Genomic DNA, 20,474 nt, shown 5'->3' on the forward strand with positions numbered 1-20,474 from the left:
ATGGGGAAAGATAACTGAGAAAGAAGACTGTTGATCCTAAAGAGACTGTTTTCTCAGATTATTCCTTTTTTTTTTTTTTTTTTCCTTTGAGATCTCTTTTCAAAGTTTTCTCAGATTTTTTATCTTTCTTTGCATTTGCTGGTTTGGAACCTCCTTCACTCTGAGTCTCTCCTGGGCAAACAGAATATAAGCTGGTGCCTTCACACAGCCCTGCCAACTGCAGAGGACATTTTACAGAGCTAGCTAGTCTCACCCTCCTCAGTGAATTACTGGAGCCACACAGTCTTTGGTGCATAGCATGGTCTTCAGGTCTCAGTTCCCTTCTTAATTCTTAGTCTTGTGGTTTTTAAGTGGAATCAGCATCCCAGACTAAAAAGCAACATCTATATAGCTCCTTGAACAAGCCATCAGGGAGACACAAATACCTCCCCATTGTCTATAATACACCCTTGCAGATCACAAGCTGGCCGTGATTGTCACCCTGTCTGACCGGGGGTAAAAAGGCACAAAGGAGGAAGCAGAAGGGGAAATTAAGTCTGAACTAAACAATGTCATAAGATGGGCCTGGCACGGTGGCTCACGCCTGTAATCCCAGCACTTTGGGAGGCCGAGGTGGGTGGATCACAAAGTCAAGAGATTGAGATCATCCTGGTCAATATGGTGAAACCCCGTCTCTACTAAAAATGCAAAAATTAGCTGGGCATGGTGGCGCATGTCTGTGGTCCCAGCTACTCGGAAGGCTGAGGCAGGAGAATTGCCTGAACCCAGGAGATCACGCCATTGCACTCCAGCCTGGGTAACAAGAATGAAACTCTGTCTCAAAAAAAAAAAAAAAAAAAAAGTCATAAGACAAAGAATTTCGAGACTGTTCTTTTATCCTCTCAACTTCCAGAAAGACCTAAGACCCTGTTAAATGAAAACTCAAGAAATGTTGACTGCATCTTTTCAAAAGGCTGAAAGACAGGGTGAGGTTGCAGGACCTGAGGATTGATTCGTGGTCTTCAGGGCCTTTTAATTGAAATGGGAAGGGCCCAGCCAGACAGGACCTAATAGATTACTTGGATGTTTCAGATAATTTGTCCTGGGGTTGTTGGCTCTTCTCAGCCTCCGGTTTAAAAAACATATGTCTCAAACCATAACAGTCCAATGAGGACATTATATCTTCAAATCTTCCATTTTCAAGTGCCTCACTGTGAGTTGGAGAAACCTGGCCCAACACTTTGCTGACTTCTGACCATGTTCCAGGCTTTGCTGCTAGTACAGCAGGGAATTGCTCTGTAGTGGGATCAAAAGCCTTGTTACAGGGAGATCAAGAGCCCTTCCACAAGGGGAACCTAACCCTGTGGATGCCCCATCTCTTTTTTGTTTTTTTGATGTTCTTTATTTAATGTAATACTTGGTTAATATTTTTTTTAAATTGAGAGAGAGCACAATGCAATAAAATGTATAAAGAGCACTAATTTTAAGTGTATATCTTGATTTTTTAAAATGTGTATATTGGCCTGGTGCGGTGACTCACACCTGTAATCCCAGCACTTTGGGAGGCCGAGGCAGGTAGATCATGAGGTCAGGAGTTCGAGACCAGCCTGACCAACATGGTAAAACCCCATCTTTACTAAAAATACAAAAATTTTCCAGGAATGGTGGTTGGTGCCTGTAGTCTCAGCTACTTGGGAGGCTGAGGCAGGAGAATGACTTGAACCCAGGAGGTTGCAGTGAGCCAAGATCAGACCATTGTACTCCAGCCTGGGCAACAAAGCGAGACTCCATCTCAAAAAAAAAAAAAAAAAAAAAAAAATTGGGCAAAAGATCTGCAGAGTCACCTGATCAAATAAGATATACAGATTGCAGGTAATCATATGAAAAGATGTTTGACATCATATGTCATTAAAGAACTGTGAATTAAAACAACAGTGAGATATCGCTTACACCCATTAGAATCATAAGTGTGCTGCCAGGCGCAGTGGCTCACGCCTGTAATCCCATCACTTCAGGAGGCTGAGGCGGGCAGATCACCTGAGGTCACGAGTTCGAGACCAGCCTGACCAATATGGTGAAACCCCGTCTTTAAAATAAATAGATAAGCTGGGCGCGGTGGCTCAAACCTGTAATCCCAGCACTTTGGGAGGCTGAGGTGGGTGGATCACGAGGTCAAGAGATCGAGACCATCCTGGTCAACATGGTGAAACCCCGTCTCTACTAAAAATATAAAAAATTAGCTGGGCATGGTGGCGCATGCCTATAATCTCAGCTACTCAGGAGGCTGAGGCAGGAGAATTGCCTGAACCCAGGAGGCGGAGGTTGCGGTGAGCCGAGATAGCGCCATTGCACTCCAGCCTGGGTAACAAGAGTGAAACTCCGTCTCAAAAAAAAAAAGATAAATAATTTTTAAAAAGAAAAAAATCATAAGTGTACTGATAACTCTTTGTTAAGCTCTAGCCTATGTAACTGTTAAATAGACATGCTACAGGCATGTAGTACATTCTATGTCCTTGTACTTTAACCAAGATATCTGTGCTAGATGTGCTCACAGGCATGTCCTAGCTCTCCATTGCTTTTACCTGTTTAAAAAAGTTTTAAGTTGTTAGCCAATTCAGTTTTAGTTTAGATTGTGAGGTCTGGCTCCAGCCAACAGAGATCAGATACAGTAGTAAGGAATAAATTTATGTGTATTCCCTTTGTTCTTTCTACTCTTGTGGCACAATGGCTACCAGAAATACGCTTCCTGCAGTCCAGGAAGTAAAAATTGCATTGCTGAAAGATCCTTTGTCTCACTGCTAACTTTTCTTTGCAGCACCGAGTATCTATTTCCAACATTTATTTCCAACACCTACAAAATTAAGCATCCTCTTACCATATGACCCAGCAGTTGTGCTCCTTGGTATTTATCCAAATGAACTGAAAAGTTATGTCCATACAAAAGCTTCCACACGGATGCTTACAGCAGCTTTATCCATAATTGCTGAAACGGGGAAGCAACCAAGATGTGAGCCAAGATGGCGCCACTGCACTCCAGCCTGGCAACAGACCGATACTCCATCTAAAAAAAAAAAAAAAAAAACGGCCAGGCACGGTGGTTTAAGCCTGTAATCCCAGCTCTTTGGGAGGCAGAGGCGGGCAGATCACCTGAGGTCAGGAGTTCAAGACCAGCCTGACCAACATGGAGAAACCCCAACTCTACTAAAAATACAAAAAATCCACCAGGTGTGGTAGTGCATGCCTGTAAACCCAGCTACTCTGAAGGCTAAGGTAGGAGAATTGCTTGAACCCAGGAGGCGAAGGTTGCAGTGAGCCAAGATCATGCCATTGCACTCTATCCTGGGCAACAAGAGCAAAACTCCATCTCAAAATAAATAAATAAATATATTTTGGGATAAATCACTTTTATTTCCTTCCGTTCCCACTTTAAAACTTAAAAAGGTTTTAAATATTAAAAGTCAGGTCGATAGCTTTGGAGAGATTTGAATTGAAGGTTGTTAGACAGAGATAAAGAAAGGAACTGAAAAACAAATTTGGATAAGTAGAAAAGAGCAAATTTAGATATATCATCCCATATTCTTCATTAATCAGAGTCTTGGTTCTGAGAATAGATCAGTTTGGTTAAACAGCTGTGTCCCATTCCAGGAGGTGCCACTGCAGATGGGCTAGGCCTCTATTTATGATGCAGGCAAACAGATCTTTAGTAAGAGTTATTTCTACGGAAACAGAAGAAAAACAAAAGTTAATGTCTGGAGTAGTCTCTAGCTCATTTTTGCAGTCTCTAAAGTGTCTTCAGATTGCACTGGTGATCTGACAGATTTTTTTTAATTGTAACTCGAACCAGGTGTTCAGGTGAACTTTCTGAGTATTGCACACGTTATCAAGCACAAAGGCTGTTTCTACGTAAGTTGCTGTGGTGATTTCTCCTAGAGTTTGTATCAAGCTATCTAGCTTCAGTTTGCAGGGCTTCAACAAAAGCACAATTTTAATTTTTAGTGAGTCCAAGTCAGAAAAATCATAGAAAAATTTGAAAAATGTTAGTTTGGAGACTTGCATCTGGGAAAAAATTCAGACTCAGTCCAAATTGTAGGCAGATAATAAAGGCTCAAAAACAATGCCCAGGACAGGCCGGGTGCCGTGGCTCACATCTGTAATCCCAGCCGAGGCTGAGGCGGGTGGATCACGAGGTCAGCAGTTCAAGACCAGCCTGGCCAACATGGTGAAACCCTGTCTCTACTAAAAATACAAGAATTAGTCGGGCATGGTGGTACATGCCTGTAACCTCAGCTACTCAGGAGGCTGAGGCAGGAGAATAGCTTGAACCCGGGAGGAGGTGTAGGTTTCAGTGAGCTGAGATCATGCCACTGCACTCCAGCCTGGGACAGAGGGAGATTCTGTCTCAAAAAAACCACAAAACAAAACAAAACAACAAAAAACCAAAAACAAACAAACAAAAAAACAATGGCTAGGGCTACAATCTAATATCACGTGTACTATATATATTTTTTGAAACATAATTTTTCTCTTTCCAGTTTCCCATTTCTACCAAAGACAAATTATAATAAGATCAATTTATTTGCAAAATACATTTTAGTTTTATTATACGTAGCCTGATTATTTGCACAAAGTGCAGCAAGAATAGTGATTGGTCATATAAGCTCTTTTAAAGTTGTTTTTGGCCGGGCGCGGTGGCTCAAGCCTGTAATCCCAGCACTTTGGGAGGCCGAGGCGGGTGGATCATGAGGTCGAGAGATCGAGACCATCCTGGTCAACATGGTGAAACCTAATCTCTACTAAAAATACAAAAAATTAGCTGGGCATGGTGGCACGTGCCTGTAATCCCAGCTACTCAGGAGGCTGAGGCAGGAGAATTGCCTGAACCCAGGAGGCGGAGGTTGCGGTGAGCCGAGATCGCGCCATTGCACTCCAGCCTGGGTAACAAGAGCGAAACTCTGTCTCAAAAAATAAAAATAAAAAATAAAAAAATAAAATAAAGTTGTCTTTGCTGGATTTTTTTTTAAGACAGAGTCTTGCTGTGTCACCCAGGCTGAAGTAAAGTGGCACAATCTCAGCTCACTGCAACCTCCACCTCCCGGGTTCAAGTAATTCTTCTGCCTCAGCCTCCTGAGTAGCTAGGATTACAGGTGCACCCCACCATACCCAGCTAATTTTTGTATTTTTAGTAGAGACAGGAGTTCGCCCTGTTGGTCAGACTTGTCTCGAACTCCTGACCTAGTGATCCTCCTGCCACAGCCTCCCAAAGTACTAGGATTACAGGCATGAGCCACTGCGCCTGGCCTTGCTGGAATTTTTTAATAAGAAACTTTAGATTCAACTTTTAAAAGCCTCAAGGCTAGAAAGCCAAGCTAAAAATTTATCATCAGATTGTGTTTATAACACCTATATGAATCTGGTGAATTTGTTTCTTCTCAAAGTCCTCAAAATACTTTGAAATTCCTAGACCTGGGTTGAGCGTGATGACTCACACCTGTAATCCCAGCACTTTGGGAGGCTGAGAAGTGCAAATCACTTGAGACCAAGAGTTTGAGACCTGCCTGGTCAACACAGCAAAACCCCGTCTCTACTAAAAATACAAAAATTAGCCGAGCATGATGGTAGGTGCCTGTAATCCCAGTTTAGGAGGCTGAGACTTGAGAATCACTTGAGCCTAGAAGATGGAGGTTGCAGTGAGCCAAGATCATGCCACTACATTCCAGCCTGGGTGATGGAGTGAGCCACTGTCTAAAAAAAAAAAAAAAAGAAAAGAGAAGAAAAAGAAAAAAAGCAATTCCTAGACCTGTCAGAAAGTGACATTCTTTACTTATCACAGATCAGAAATCTTGTAGGGGAACTATGTAGACAAGGTAGTGGGCTATGCTTTCCAGGAGGCTTTATATCAACTTCAATTCCTGAAAGCAATCCGGTCATATTTGAAAATATGCCATTCCAGTCAAAGCCTTAGTAAAATAAGGCTCCAATTGTGTCTCATTACAAAAGAAAACAGATTCTTATTGAACTTATTCAAATAACCATAATGCCATAAAGCAAGAATACTTATAAATAGTTTCTGAATTCTGGAGGAATCAGGCAGAGAGAAAAGTGAATATTTTGATTTTGCTCCTAGAAGTATAATTTACCCAACTGCTATAAACTATAAATAGTTCAAGGCTAAGTGCAGCGGTTCACGCCTGTAATCCCAGTACTTTGGGAAGCCAAGGCTGGTGAATCATTTGAGCCTAGGAATTCCAGACTAGCATGGGCAACATGGCAAAATGCCATCTTTATAAAAATTATCCAGTAGCTTGTGTAAAAGCACATCCACTGTATATAATAAGAGAAAAAAAAATTACCCAGTGGCATGCACCTGTAGTCCCAGCTATTCAGGAGGCTGAGGAGGGAGGATTGAATGAGCCCAAAAGCTCAAGGCTGAAGTCAAGCATGATTGTGCCACTACACTCCAGCTGGGTGACAGAGAGAGTCTTTGTCTCAAAAACAAACATTAGGCCACAAACAGTGTCTCACACTGTAACCCCAGCACTTTGGGAGGCTGAGACAGGTGGATCACTTGAGGTCAGGAGTTCAAGACCAGCCTGGCTAGGATGGTGAAACCCTGTCTCTACTAAACTAGGAAAATTAGCTGGGCGTGGTGGCGTGAGACTGTAATCTCAGCTACTTGGGAGGCTGAAGTGCAAGAATCACTTGAACCTGGGAGGCAGACATTGCAGTGAGCTGAGATAGCACCATTGCACTTCAGCCTAGATAACAGAGACTCTGTCTCAATAATAAGAATAATAAATAGCTCAAAAGAAAAAAAAAAACAGTTTTCTTGACTCTGGAAAACAAAACATAAAAAGAATCAGCAATGTTTCAAACAAACCAAAAGAATCATTAAAAATTATTTTAGTCCTCTATTAGTTCAGTCCCATGTAATTAATTTTTCTTTTGCTTGATACTGGGTTGGCAGTAGCCATGATTAAAGACACTAATGAAGCTCAGGCATGGTGGTGCATGCCTGTAATCCCAGTAGTTTGGGAAGCCAAGGTAGGAGGATCACTTGAGGCCAAAAGTTCAAGACCAGCCTGAGCAACATAGCAAGACACTATCTCTGCAAAATCTTTAAAAAATAGCTAGGTGCCAGGCGTGGTGGCATGTCCCTGTAGTCCTAGATACTCAGAAAACTGAAGTGGGAGGATCACTTGAGCCCAGAAGTAGTTCTTGGCTAAAATGAGCTATGATCATGCCACTGTACCTCAGTCTGGGTGACAGATTGGGATCCTATCTCTAAAAACAAAATAAGGAGCCAGGTGTGGTGGCTCACACCTGTAATCCCAGCACTTTCTTGAGCCTAGGGGTTCAAGACCAGTCTGGGCAACATAGTGAGACCACACCTCTACAAAAAAATTTTTAAATTAGCCATCTAGTCAGGAGGCCAAGATGGGACGATCACTTATGCTTGAAGGTTAAGGCTGTAGTGAGCCATGACTGCACCACTACACACTCGAACCTGGGTAAAAGAGTGAGACTTTGTTTCAGAAAAAAAAAGAAAAGACAAAACCACAATTGGTAAGGCAATATGGTTTGGCTGTGTCCCCACCCAAGCTGAGATCTTATTACAATTCAGGATCTCAACTTGAATTGTAATAATCCCCATGTGTGAAGGTCAGGGCCAGGTGGAGATAACTGAATCATGAAGGCAGTTTTCCCCATACTGTTCTCATGGTAGTGAGTAAGTCTCATGAGATCTGATGGCATTATAAATGGGAGTTTCCCTTCACAAGCTCTCTTGGCCTGCTGCCATGTAAGACATGACTTTGCTCCTCCTTCATCTTCTACCAGGATTGTGGGGCCTCCCCAGCTATGCAGAAATGTGAGTCAATTAAACTTCTTTCCTTTATAAATTACCCAGTTTTGGGTTTGTCTTTATTAGTAGCATGAGAACAAACTAGTACATAAGGACATTTGGCTACTTCTGTGGCATATAACAATTTTAATATAATAATCATAATTGCTACTGATAACATAAACTAAGCCTCCTGCCTGTAAACCCAGCACTTTGGGAGGCCAAGGGAGGAGGAAATATCAAGGCATATCAGAATTTTAGAAATAGGCTACATTTTGAAACACACATTAATAACACACTAATTAATATAACTCAAAGTTAAACATTATTTCTTATTTGCCAATGCTTTGAGGGGAAAAAGACTTAATTTTAGAATTTGAAATGTGATTTGGGTAAATTGGTCAACTATCAATGGTTTAAAACACTTGATATTAAAATAAGAAAGAGGCTAAACATGGTGGCTCACACCTGTAATCCTAGCACTTTGGGAGGCGGGGGTGGGAAGGTCACTTGAAGCCAGGAATTTGAGAACAGCCTGGAAAAGACAGTGAGACTCCATCTCTACAAATGTTTTAAAAGTGAGCAGGGACGATAAGCAGAAGCACATGCCTATAGCCCCAGCTACTCAGGAGGCTGAGGTAAGAGGATTGGTTGAACCCGGGAGTTCAAGGCTGCAGTGAGCTATGATTATGCCACTGCCCTCCAGCCTAGGCAACTGAGTGAAACCTTCTCACAAAAATAAATTAATAAAATTAAGTTTAAAAGGTTTAAAACACTTGATCAAAATAGAATCACAAGTCTGCAAAATCATAATCATTCATTCAGCCAAAGGGATAATAATTCAAATATTCAAAAAAGTGAAAACCTTACTCTTTGATAGAGACTCAGTTTCCCAAACAATCAAAAGACCTAATAAAGACAACACAAGGGTTGTGTTGTGGTGGCTCATGCCTGTAATCCAAGCACTTTCGGGGAGACTGAGGTGGAGGATTGCTTAAGTCCAAGAGGTCAAGACCAGCCTGGGCAGCATAGCAAGACCCCATATCTTCAAATCAAGAAAGACAACATTCCTGGTCAACATGGTGAAACCCCGTCTCTACTAATGGTGCAAAAAATTAGCTGAGCATGGTGGCGCGTGCCTGTAATCCCAGCTACTCCAGAGGCTGAGGCAGGAGAATCGCTTGAACCCAGGAGGCGGAGTTTCCAGTGAGCTGAGACCGTGCCATTGCACTCCAACCCACGCAACAAGAGCGAAACTCCATCTCAAAAAAAAAAAAAAAAAAGAAAGAAAGAAAAGAAAACGTTATCATTTCACTACAATAAATTTAAAGGAGGTTCTGCAGACCTCCTTTAGACTGAAGAAAAATGATATTAAGTGGTAACTGAGACCTACATACACAAAAAAACAGGCATGCAGGAGTTAGAGACCAGCCTGAGCAACATAACAAGATTCTATCTCTACAAAAAAATATCTTTAAATTTTTCCAGGTGTGGACACATGTGCCTATAGTCCTAGCTGCTCAGAAGACTGAGGTAAGGGCCAGGCATATTGGCTCACACCTGTAATCCCAGCACTTTGAGAGGCCGAGGTGGGCAGATCACAAGGTCAGGAGTTAGAGACCAGCCTGGCCAACATGGTGAAACCCTGTCTCTACTAAAAATACAAAAATTAGCCGGGCATGGTGGCAGGCACCTGTAGTCCCAGCAACTCGGGAGGCTGAGGCAGGAGAATCGCTAGAACCAGGGAGGTGGAGGTTGCAGTGAGCTGAGATTGTGCCACTGCATTCATCTAGTGACAGAGCAAGACTACGTCTCAAAAATAAAAGGAGGCAGGGCGGGGGGAGATAACGTGAAATTTAAAAAAGGATCCAAAGACAACAGGAAAAGAGGAAGAAAACAAAAAAAGTTGGGCACTGTGGCTCATGTCTGTAATCCTAACATTGTGAGGCTGAGGTGGGCAGACTTCTTGAACCCATGAGTTCAAGACCAGTCTAAGCCACATAGCAAAACCCCATTTTTACTGAAAATACAAAAAATTAGCCAACTGTGGTAGCATGTGTTTGTAGTCTCAGCTACTCAGGAGGCTGAGGGAAGATCACTTGAGCCCAGGAGGTTGAGGCTGCAGTGAGCCATGATCGTGAAACTGCACTCCAGCCTGGGCAACAGAGCAAGACTCTATCAAAAAAAAAAAAAAAAATAGATGGGACAAACAGAAAACAAACAGCATTATAATAGATTATGGTAGACTTAAACCCAAGCATCTCAATAGGAATTGTCTCTTTATGTACTTTGCCTATTTTTCTATTGGAGTAGTTGTCTCTTCTTGTTATTCTGCAAAAGCTCTTTATATATTAAAATATAAATTCCTTGTTATATAATATATCCTTTGTTATATATAAATGTTGGGCTGGGCATGGTGGCTTATACCTGTAATCCCACCACTTTGGGAGGCCAAGGCAGGCAGATCACAAAGTCAGGAGATCAAGACCAGCCTGAGCAACATGATGAAACCCCGTCTCTACTAAAAATACAAAAATTACCCAGGCATCACTGGGAGGCAGAGGTTGCAGTGAGCCAAGATTTCGCCACTGTGCTCTAGCCTGGGCAACAGAGCAAGACTCCCTCTCAAAAAAATATGTTATGTTTGGGAAACCTTTCCCTTTCTAAAACAGTGTTTTGACAAGCAAGATGAGAGGAATAGCATAAACTTAGACTCTGAGGGAGAAAAGCATAAGCTATGTTCAGGAAGTAATAAGTAGGTCAATTTGTTTGTAAAAGGCACTTAAGGGAATTAGACATTTTAAGACTGAAAGAGGGCCAAGTGCAGTGGCTCATGCCTGGAATCCCAGCACTTTGGGAGGCCAAGGCAGGCAGATCACTGGAGGTTGGGAGTTGAAGATCAGCCTGATCAACATGGAGAAACCCTGTCTGTACTAAAAATACAAAATTAGCCAGGCATGGTGGCTTGTGCCTGTAATCCCAGCTACTTGGGAGGCTGAAGCAGGACAATCGCTTGAACCCAGGAAGCGGAGGTTGCAGTGAGTTAAGATCGTGCCATTGCACTCCAATCTGGGCAACAAGAGTGAAACTCTGTCTCAAAAAAAAAAAAAAAAAAAATTGAAAGAGTAATTTAGGACCAGTATATAGTGTGCTTTGATTATTCAATGGACAAACGTAGTCTCCACCAAGTACAGCAAAGTGAACTAATAAAGGTGGTTGATCAGTGAAATGTACCATCAACATTGGGCTTTAGGGAGCTAAATCTTGTTGAAAATCAAAGTGTTTAGGACATACTGGGGAAGTGGGTGGTGAAGAGAGACCTAAGTTGAAGATCAGTTAGTGTGGACTACTGTTTTGCAGTAGTCCAGATGAGAAGTAACTAAGATATCCACCAGGGTAATAAAAATAGGGATAAAAATTATTATGATCACCATGAAAGCTCATAGCCTTGGGCTTCCTTCAGCGTTTGGTTTTTAAACAAGTTGAATTTGAAGCACCAACACCAAAATAAAACATCTGATGGTTTCAGAAAGATGGCTGTGCTAGAAAAAGATTGGGCATTATTGGCATAAAGGTAATTATTGAAATCATGGGAGTAAATGAAGTCACCTGGAGAGACTTGAGTACAGCAGAAATTTGCAGATTTTCAGGATGTTTCAGAGCTCCTATTCATTTTCCACACTCAGCCTTGGCCTCCACATCATCTCCTCTGGGAAGCCTTTCCTGAACACCACCTCCCCATTCCCATCTTCATAACTAATTTAAGCAACCACTCCCGGCTGGGCGCAGTGGCTCACACCTATAATCCCAGCATTTTGGTAGGCTGAAGTGGATGGATTACTTGAGGTCAGGAGTTCGAGACCAGGCTGGCCAACACGGTGAAACCCCGTCTCTATTAAAAATACAAAAATTAGCCAGGCGTGGTGGTGCATGCCTGTAATTCCAGATACTCAGGAGGCTGAGGCAGGAGAATTGCTCAAACCAGGAGGTGGAGGTTGTAATGAGCCGAGATCTCGCCGCTGCCCTCCAGCCTGTGCAAGAGCAAGACTCCATCTGAAAAAAAAAGAGTCCACTTTCTGCTTCCATAGCACCCTGTGTATGCCCCTATTAGGGTATTTATCATATTGTGGTGTGGTTGTGTTTTCCTTTAGTTTCTAGAAAGGAAGTACCAAAATTTATTCAACTTTCTATTCTTCTGGCCCATAGAATGCTCCTGGAAAATGTTTTTATTTTTGATACTTTCATTTATTCAGATTCTATGACTTGCTGCTTTCCTAAGGAAGAGATCCTTTAACATTTCTTTGCTCTTCTCCTCTCAGCCAATTATATTACCCCACACAGCCAGCTGTTCCTTTGGGGTATAATCTCTATCCCTTCCACTGCAACAGAGCATCTTCTTTAATCTCCAGGAGAGAATGGAATGCATTCCTGATCTCTAAGAGGTGGCCGGCCAGGCGCAGTGGCTCATGCCTGTAATCCTAGCACTTTGGAAGGCCGAGGCAGGTGGATCGCTTGAGGTCAGGAGGTCCAGACCAGCCTGGCCAACATGGTGAAACCCCATCTCTACCAAAAATACAAAAATTAGTCAGGTGTGGTGGCATGTGCCTGTAATCCCCGCTACTCGGGAGGCTGAGGCAGAAAATTGCTTAAACCTGGGAAGCGGAGGTTGCAGTCAGCCAAGATTGCACCACTACACTCCAGCCTGGGTGACAGAGCAAGGCTCTCTCTCAAAAAAAAAAGGTGGCAATATTGATCAAAAAATGGCCGGGCGCGGTGGCTCAAGCCTGTAATCCCAGCACTTTGGGAGGCTGAGGCGGGTGGATCATGAGGTCGAGAGATCGAGACCATCCTGGTTAACATGGTGAAACCCCGTCTCTATTAAAAATACAAAAAATTAGCTGGGCGTGGTGGCACGTGCCTGTAATCCCAGCTACTCAGGAGGTTGAGGCAGGAGAATTGCCTGAACCCAGGAGGCGGAGGTTGCGGTGAGCCGAGATCGCGCCATTGCACTCCAGCCTGGGTAACAAGAGCGAAACTCCGTCTCAAAAAAAAAAAATAAAAAAATAAAAATAAATAAAAAAAAAATATTGATCAAAAAATGTACCTTCTTGATCCTAGATTTTCTATCTTCCTCAATTTATTCACCTAGGTTATATTTCAGAAGAGAAGGAAGATCTAGATACCCTTTCCTGAAATTCTTGGGAGCCTGGGAAGAAAAAAATTATCTAGCAAAATAAACCTATCTACTACTCCGAAAAAAAGCTGGAGTCTAGCATCAAGGTAACTTGCAAACATTGGCTCCTCCTAGTACCACCTAGTGGACAATAAGAAACTAACAGGTAAGTTCTGAGCCCATGAAAGTAAATGACCAGTCCTAAAATAACTCACTTCCAGATCCCTAGAATCTTGGTATTTATACATTATGACAGAATCGCATGCAAAGAGGAGAGCAATATTAAGTAAATAGCCTCAGAAATAGAAAAGAAAGTCAGGGGATAATTTAATTTGCTATAAACTACAAGGGTCCATTGGGGAAGTTATTAAACTAATATCCTTCTACCTCACACATCCCAAATATATACATGTATAGATGTAGTATTATATGCAGTCATGTGCTACTTCACAGCAGAGATGTGTCTTGAGAAATGCATCATTAGGCAATTTCGTCACTGTGCAAAGATTATGGAGTGTACACTAGATGTACAGCCTACTACACACCTAGGTTATGTGGTATGGTCTATTGCTCCTAGGCTACAAACCTCTATAGCATGTACAAGCATCTGCTGAACACCGTAGGCAAATGTAACACTATAGTATATTATTTGTGTATCCTAACATATGTAAATATAGAAAAGGTACAAAATGGTACACTATGAATGGAGTTTGCAGGACTAGAAGATGCTCTGGGGGAGTCAGTGAGTGAATGTGAAGGCCTAGGACATTATTATATACTACTGTAGACTTCATTATTGTATACTTAGGCTACACTAAATTTATGAGAAAATAGTTTTCAGGCCGGGCATGGCGGCTCACTCCTGTAATCCCAGCACTTTGAGAGGTCAAGGTGGGCGGATCACAAGGTCAAGAGTTTGAGACCAGCCTGACCAACATGGTGAAATCCCGTCTATACTAAAAATACAAAAATTAACTGGACATGGTGGCATGCACCTGTACTCCCAGCCACTCGGGAGGCTGAGGCAGAGAATCGCTTGATCCCGGGAGGCAGAGGTTGCTGTGAGCAGAGATTGTGCCACTGCACTCCAGCCTGGGCAACAGAGTGAGACTCCGCCTCAAAAAAAAAAAGAAAGTAATTTTCTTAAATGATAAATTAACCTTAGCTTACTATAAGGTTTTTTGTTTTGTTTTGTTTAAGATGGAGTCTTGCTCTGTTGCCCAGGCTGGAGTGCAGGGGTGCAATCTCGGCTCACTGCAACCTCCATCTCCCAGGTTCAAGTGATTCTCCTGCCTCAGCCTCCTGAGAAGCTAGGATTACAGGCATGCACCACCACACCTGGCTAATATTTTGTATTTTTAGTAGAGACAGGGTTTCACTACATTGGTCAGGCTGGTCTCAAACTCTTGGCTTCAAGTAATCCGCCCACCTTGGCCTCCCAAAGTGTTGAGATTACAGGCATGGGCCATCACGCCTGGCCAACTTTTTGACTCTTTATAAAAACAGCTTAAAACACAAACACATTCTACAGCTGTATAAAAATATTTCTTTCTTTATATCCTTATTCTATGAGCTTTTTTCTATTTTTAAATTTTTTATTTTTTTATTTTATAAACTTTTTTGTTAAAAACTAAGACATGGGGCCAGGTGCAGTAACTCACACCTGTAATGCCAGCACTTTGGGAGGCCGAGGCGGGTGGATCACCTGAGGTCAAGAGTTTGAGACCAGCCTGGACAACATGGTGAAATCTCATCTCCACTAAAAATACAAAAAAAAACTAGCCGGGCATGGTGGTGCACGCCTGTAGTTCCAGCTACTCAGGGAGGCTGAGGGCTAAGGCAGGAGAGTCACTTAAACCCAGGAGGCGGAGGTTGCAGTGAGCCAAAATCTTGCCACTGCACTCCAGCTTAAGTGACAGAAGTTTTTTTTTTCAATCTAAAAAAAACAAAAAAACAAAAAAACACACACACACACACACAAACAAACAAACCTAAGACATTAGAGCTGGGCACAGTGGCTCATGCCTGTAATCCTAGCACTTTAGGAAGCTGAAGTGAGCTAATTGAGCCTAGGGGTTTGAGACTAGCCTGAGCAACATAGTCAGAACCCCTCTCTTTTTTTTTTTTTTTTTGAGACGGAGTTTCGCTCTTGTTGCCCAGGCTGGAGTGCAATGGCGCGATCTCGGCTCACCGCAACCTCTGCCTCCTGGGTTCAGGCAATTCTCCTGCCTCAGCCTCCTGAGTAGCTGGGATTACAGGCACAAGCCACCATGCCCAGCTAATTTTTAGTATTTTTAGTAGAGACGGGGTTTCACCATGTTGACCAGGATGGTCTCGATCTCTTGACCTCGTGATCCATCCGTCTCGGCCTCCCAAAGTGCTGGGATTGCAGGCTTGAGCCACCGTGCCCGGCCTAGAACTCCTCTCTTAAAAAAACTTTAAAAATTAGCTGGGTGTGGTGGCATACGCCTGTAGTCCCAGCTACCAAGAAGGCTAAGGTGGGAGGATCACTTGAGCCCAAGGATTTAAGGCTGCAGTAACCCATTATCATACCACTGAACTCCACCCTGGGTGACAGAGATCGTCTCAAAAAAAAAGGCCGAGTGGTGGCTTACAACCTGTAATCCCAGCAGTTTGGAGGCCGATGCAGGCAGATCACTTGAGGTCAGGAGTTCAAGACCAGCCTGGCCAATGTGGTGAAACCCCATCTCTACTAAAAATACAAAACTTAGCCAGGCAGCTGGGCACAGTGGCTCATGCCTGTAATCCCAGCACTTTGGGAGGCTGAGGTGGGTGGATCACTTGAGGTCGGGAGTTCGAGACCAGCCTCACCAACATGGAGAAACCCCATTTCTACTAAAAGTACAAAATTAGCCAGGCGTAGTGGCACAGGCCTGTAATCCCAACTACTTGGGAGGCTATGGCAGGAGAATCACATGAACCCGGGAGGCAGAGGTTGCAGTGAGCCAAGGTCACGCCACTGCACTTCAGCCTGGGCAAGAGTGAGACTCTGTCTCAAAAAAAAAAAAAAAAAAAAAAAAAAAATACACACACAAAAACAAAGTGTGACCTTCATCTCTACAAAATATATTTTTTTCTTTATTTGCCCATTTAAATTGGTGTGATACTAAGAGCCAAAATATTTTTTTAAAAGGCCAGGCTTGGTGGCTCACACCTGCAATCCCAGCACTTTAGTAGGCTGAGGAGGGCAGATCACCTGATGTCAGGAGTTTTTTGCAATTTTAGTAGAGACAGGGTTTCACCACATTGGCTAGACTGGTTTTGAACTACTGACCTCAAGTGATCCACCTGCCTCGGCCTCCCAAAGTGCTGGGATTACAGGCATGAGCCACTGCGCCCAGCCAATAATGTTTTTTAAAGTATAGATTCCTGTAAGACTTCCATATTTACAAGGCATTAAACATCTCTGTATAAGCCAATTAAATTTTGCATATAAAATCTCTATAATTTTATAGAAATCCTATGAAAGGGAACTCAGGCTGCTTTTGGTCTCACACTTGGCTGGGGTGCTCAGCCAAGTACTCATTAAGTGTTCAGCTGTGTGAGGTACTAATTATTCACCATCTTCTGTTCTGCACATGACTTAAAGCCTCATTCAAATATTTGAGAATGTACTATGTCAGTCACTGAGGATGCAATGATAATAAATACAGTTCCAGGGCTCCCGGAGTTCATAGTTTAATAAGAAGGAGGGCTGACAGGTAAGAAACAATGACAATATAGTATAATAAATGCTACTGCAAAAGGTAAGTTTGAGCCGGGCATAGTGGCTCATGCTTGTAATCCAGCACTTTGGGAGGCTGAGGCAGGTGGATCACTTGAGGTCAGTTATTCAAAACCAGCCTAGCCAATATGGTGAAACACTGGCTCTACTAAAATCACACACACAGGCCGGGCAAGGTGGCTCAAGCCTGTAATCCCAGCACTTTGGGAGGCCGAGGCGGGTGGATCACGAGGTCAAGAGATCGAGACCATCCTGGTCAACATGGTGAAACCCCGTCTCTACCAAAAATACAAAAAATTAGCTGGGCATGGTGGTGCATGCCTGTAATCCCAGCTACTCAGGAGGCTGAGGCAGGAGAATTGCTTGAACCCAGGAGGTGGAGGTTGCGGTGAGCCGAGATCGCGCCATTGCACTCCAGCCTGGGTAACAAGAGCGAAACTCCGTCTCAAAAAAAAAAAAAAAAAAAATCACACACACACACAAAAGTTAGCCTGGCATGGTGGTACATGCCTGTAATCCCAGCTACTCAAGGCGCTGAGACAGGAGAATCGCTTGGACCAGGAAGGCAAAGGTTGCAGTGAGCCAAGATCACACCACCCCACTCCAACATGGGTGACAGAGTGAGACTTCACCTTTAAAAAAAGAAAAGAAAGAAAGAAAGAGGGGCCCAGCAAGGTGGCTTATGCCTGGAATCCCAACACTTAGGAGGCTGAGGCAGGGTCAAGAGATCAAGACCATCCTGGCCAACATGGTGAAATCCCGTCTCTACTAAAAATACCAAAAATTAGCTGGGCGTGGTGGCGCACGCCTGTAGTCCCAGCTACTCAGGAGGCTGAAACAGGAGAATCGCTTGAACCCAGAGGCAGAGGTTGCAGTGAGCCGAGACTGCAACACTCTACTCCAGCCTGGGCAACAGAGTGAGACTCTGACTCAAAAAAAAAAAAAAAGGAAAAAAACTAAAGTTTGGAGTTAGAAAGGAAGCAAATAAGGGTGCATAAATTAATATTTGAGAGTACGAGGCAAATGATCAGCTGAGGTCAAGAGTTTCAAGACCAGGTTGGACACAGTGACTCAACCTGTAATCCCAGCACTTTGGGAGGACGAGGCAGGCAGATCACCTGAGGTTAGGAATTCGAGACCAGCCTGGCCAACATAGCAAAACCCCATCTCTACTAAAAATACAAAAATTAGCCGGGTGTGGTGGCACATGCCTGTAATCCCAGCTACTCACGATGAGTAAAGGAAGCCTTCCCAGAGAGAGTAACATTTAAGAGAGACAAAGATAGCCAGGCACGGTGGCTCATGCCTGTAATCCCAATACTTTGGGAGGCTGAAGCGGGCATATCACCTGAGGTTGGGAGTTTAAGACCAGCCTGACCATCATGGAGAAATCCCGTCTCCACTAAAAAGTACAAAAATTAGTTGGGCATGGTGGTGCATGCCTGTAGTCCCAGCTGCTTGGGAGGTTGAGGTAGAATTGCCTGAACCTGGAAGGTGGAGGTTGTGGTGAGCCGAGATCGCACCATTACACTCCAGCCTGTCAACAAGAGTGAGACTCCATCTCAAAAAAAAAAAAGAGAGAGAGAGAGAAAGGCTAAGAAAACGTTCATTAGGGGCTGGGCTCGGTGGCTGACACCTGTAATCCTAGAACTTTGGGAGACTGAGGCAGGCAGATGGCTTTAGCTTTGGAGACCACCCTAGGCCCCATGGCAAAACCCCATCTCTATCAACTAAAAAAGAAAGTTCATTAGGGAGTCAGGAAGTTTTCTAGGAAGAGGGACAAGCAGAGGCAAAGGACTAAAGCTCAGACAGAATATGGCTCATTTGAAGAACTGAAAGTTGTTCAGTATAGCTGCAGCATACAGTTTGATCAGAATTGGAGAATGGAAAGATATGATGCTGGAGTTAAATAGGGCCAGATTTTGTGTGACCTTATGAGTCAGGGTAAGAACTCTCAACTCTTTTTTTTTTTTTTTTTTTTTTTTTGAGACGGAGTTTCGCTCTTGTTACCCAGGCTGGAGTGCAATGGCGCGATCTCGGCTCACCGCAACCTCCGCCTCCTGGGCTCAGGCAATTCTCCTGCCTCAGCTTCCTAAGTAGCTGGGATTACAGGCACGCGCCACCACGCCCAACTAGTTTTTTGTATTTTTAGTAGAGACGGGGTTTCACTATGTTGACCAGGATGGTCTCGATCTCTCGACCTCGTGATCCACCCGCCTCGGCCTCCCAAAGTGCTGGGATTACAGGCTTGAGCCACCGCGCCTGGCATGAACTCTCAACTCTTAAAATGGTTCATTACAGCTGACTTTTCACTCCCTTGGTCTCTACTATACTAGCAGCTAGCTAGAGAAAAAGGCTGTGATAAATGAAGGTATGGAAACCAGAGGACATGTAAAAATTGTGACAGATCTTTTGGCTGTAAGTTTCTCTACATGTGTCATTAATTTGCCCCACAATGTCATCTTTGGGTGGCATCTAAGAAGGTGAAATTTCAAAACAGCTATCCTAGGTGCAGCTGTGAAGTAAGATTATCTCCAGAAACAGTAAGGAAGGTACAAAAACTCACATTGCTATTCAGCACACTAATGGCAACATATAAATTAACATGTCAAGTTAAATTTGTTCTAAGTTTCATTTGATTATAACACCAATTTTTTTTTACTGAAGTCTTGGCAAACATGCAGAAATCAGTGTTGCTAATTTGATGATAAACTCACAATTTTTAAAAATTAAATACCTCTGACCGGGCAAGGTGGCTTACGCCTGAAATCTCAGCACTTTGGGAGGCTGAGGCAGGTGGATCACCTGAGGTCAGGAGTTCGAGACCAGCCTGGCCAACATGGTGAAACCCTGTCTCTACTAAAAATTAAAAAAAAAAAAAATTAGCTGGGTGTAGTGGCCCGAGCCTATAGTCCCAGCTACTCTGGAGGCTGAGGCAGGAGAATCACTTGAACCTGGGAGGCAGACATTGAAGTGAGCTAAGATAGCGCCACCGCACTCCAGCCTGAGCAACAAGAGGAAAACTCTATCTTAAAAAAAAACAAAAACAAACAAAAAAACCTTAAATACCTCAGGCCGGGGTTGGTGGCTTACGCCTGTTATCCACCACTTTGGGAGGCCGAAGCAGGTGGATCACCTGAGGTCAGGAGTTCCAGACTAGCCTGACCAACATGGTGAAACCGTCTCTAATAAACACAAAAAATTAGCCGGGTGTGGTGGCGAGCACCTATAATCAATCCCAGCTACTTGGGAGCCTGTGGCAGGAGAATTGCTTGAACCTGGAAGGCAGAGGTTGCAGTGAGCAGAGATTGTGCCATTGTACTCCAGCTTGGGCAACAAGAGGGAAACTGTCTCAAAAATAAAATAAAAAATTAAATACCTCACCCTCATTTACACCAACTATGAGGCAAACGAGTGACTACATGAAGGCACTGCCCAGGCAACTGAAGCCTTTTGAGACTCTGCTGTCCCAGAACCAGGGAGGCCAGGCCTTCGTTGCAGGCGACCAGATCTCCTTCACTGACTACAATCGGCTGGACCTGCTACTGATCCACGAGGTCCTGGGTAACAGGAATGAAACTCCATCTCAAATTAAAAAAAAAAAAAAAAAAACTTCATTGGTCCTAGAGAAAGGTAAACAGCCCCTGCCTCCCAATGACGGTCCCCCCAGCCTTCACTGTATGAGCCACCACACCCGGTGACCCAAGTTTCTAAGAGAAAAAAGAAATCAAAAGAAA

The sequence above is a fragment of the Saimiri boliviensis genome, chromosome 7, assembly GCF_048565385.1.
Source record: "Saimiri boliviensis isolate mSaiBol1 chromosome 7, mSaiBol1.pri, whole genome shotgun sequence".
Lineage (NCBI taxonomy): Eukaryota > Metazoa > Chordata > Mammalia > Primates > Cebidae > Saimiri > Saimiri boliviensis.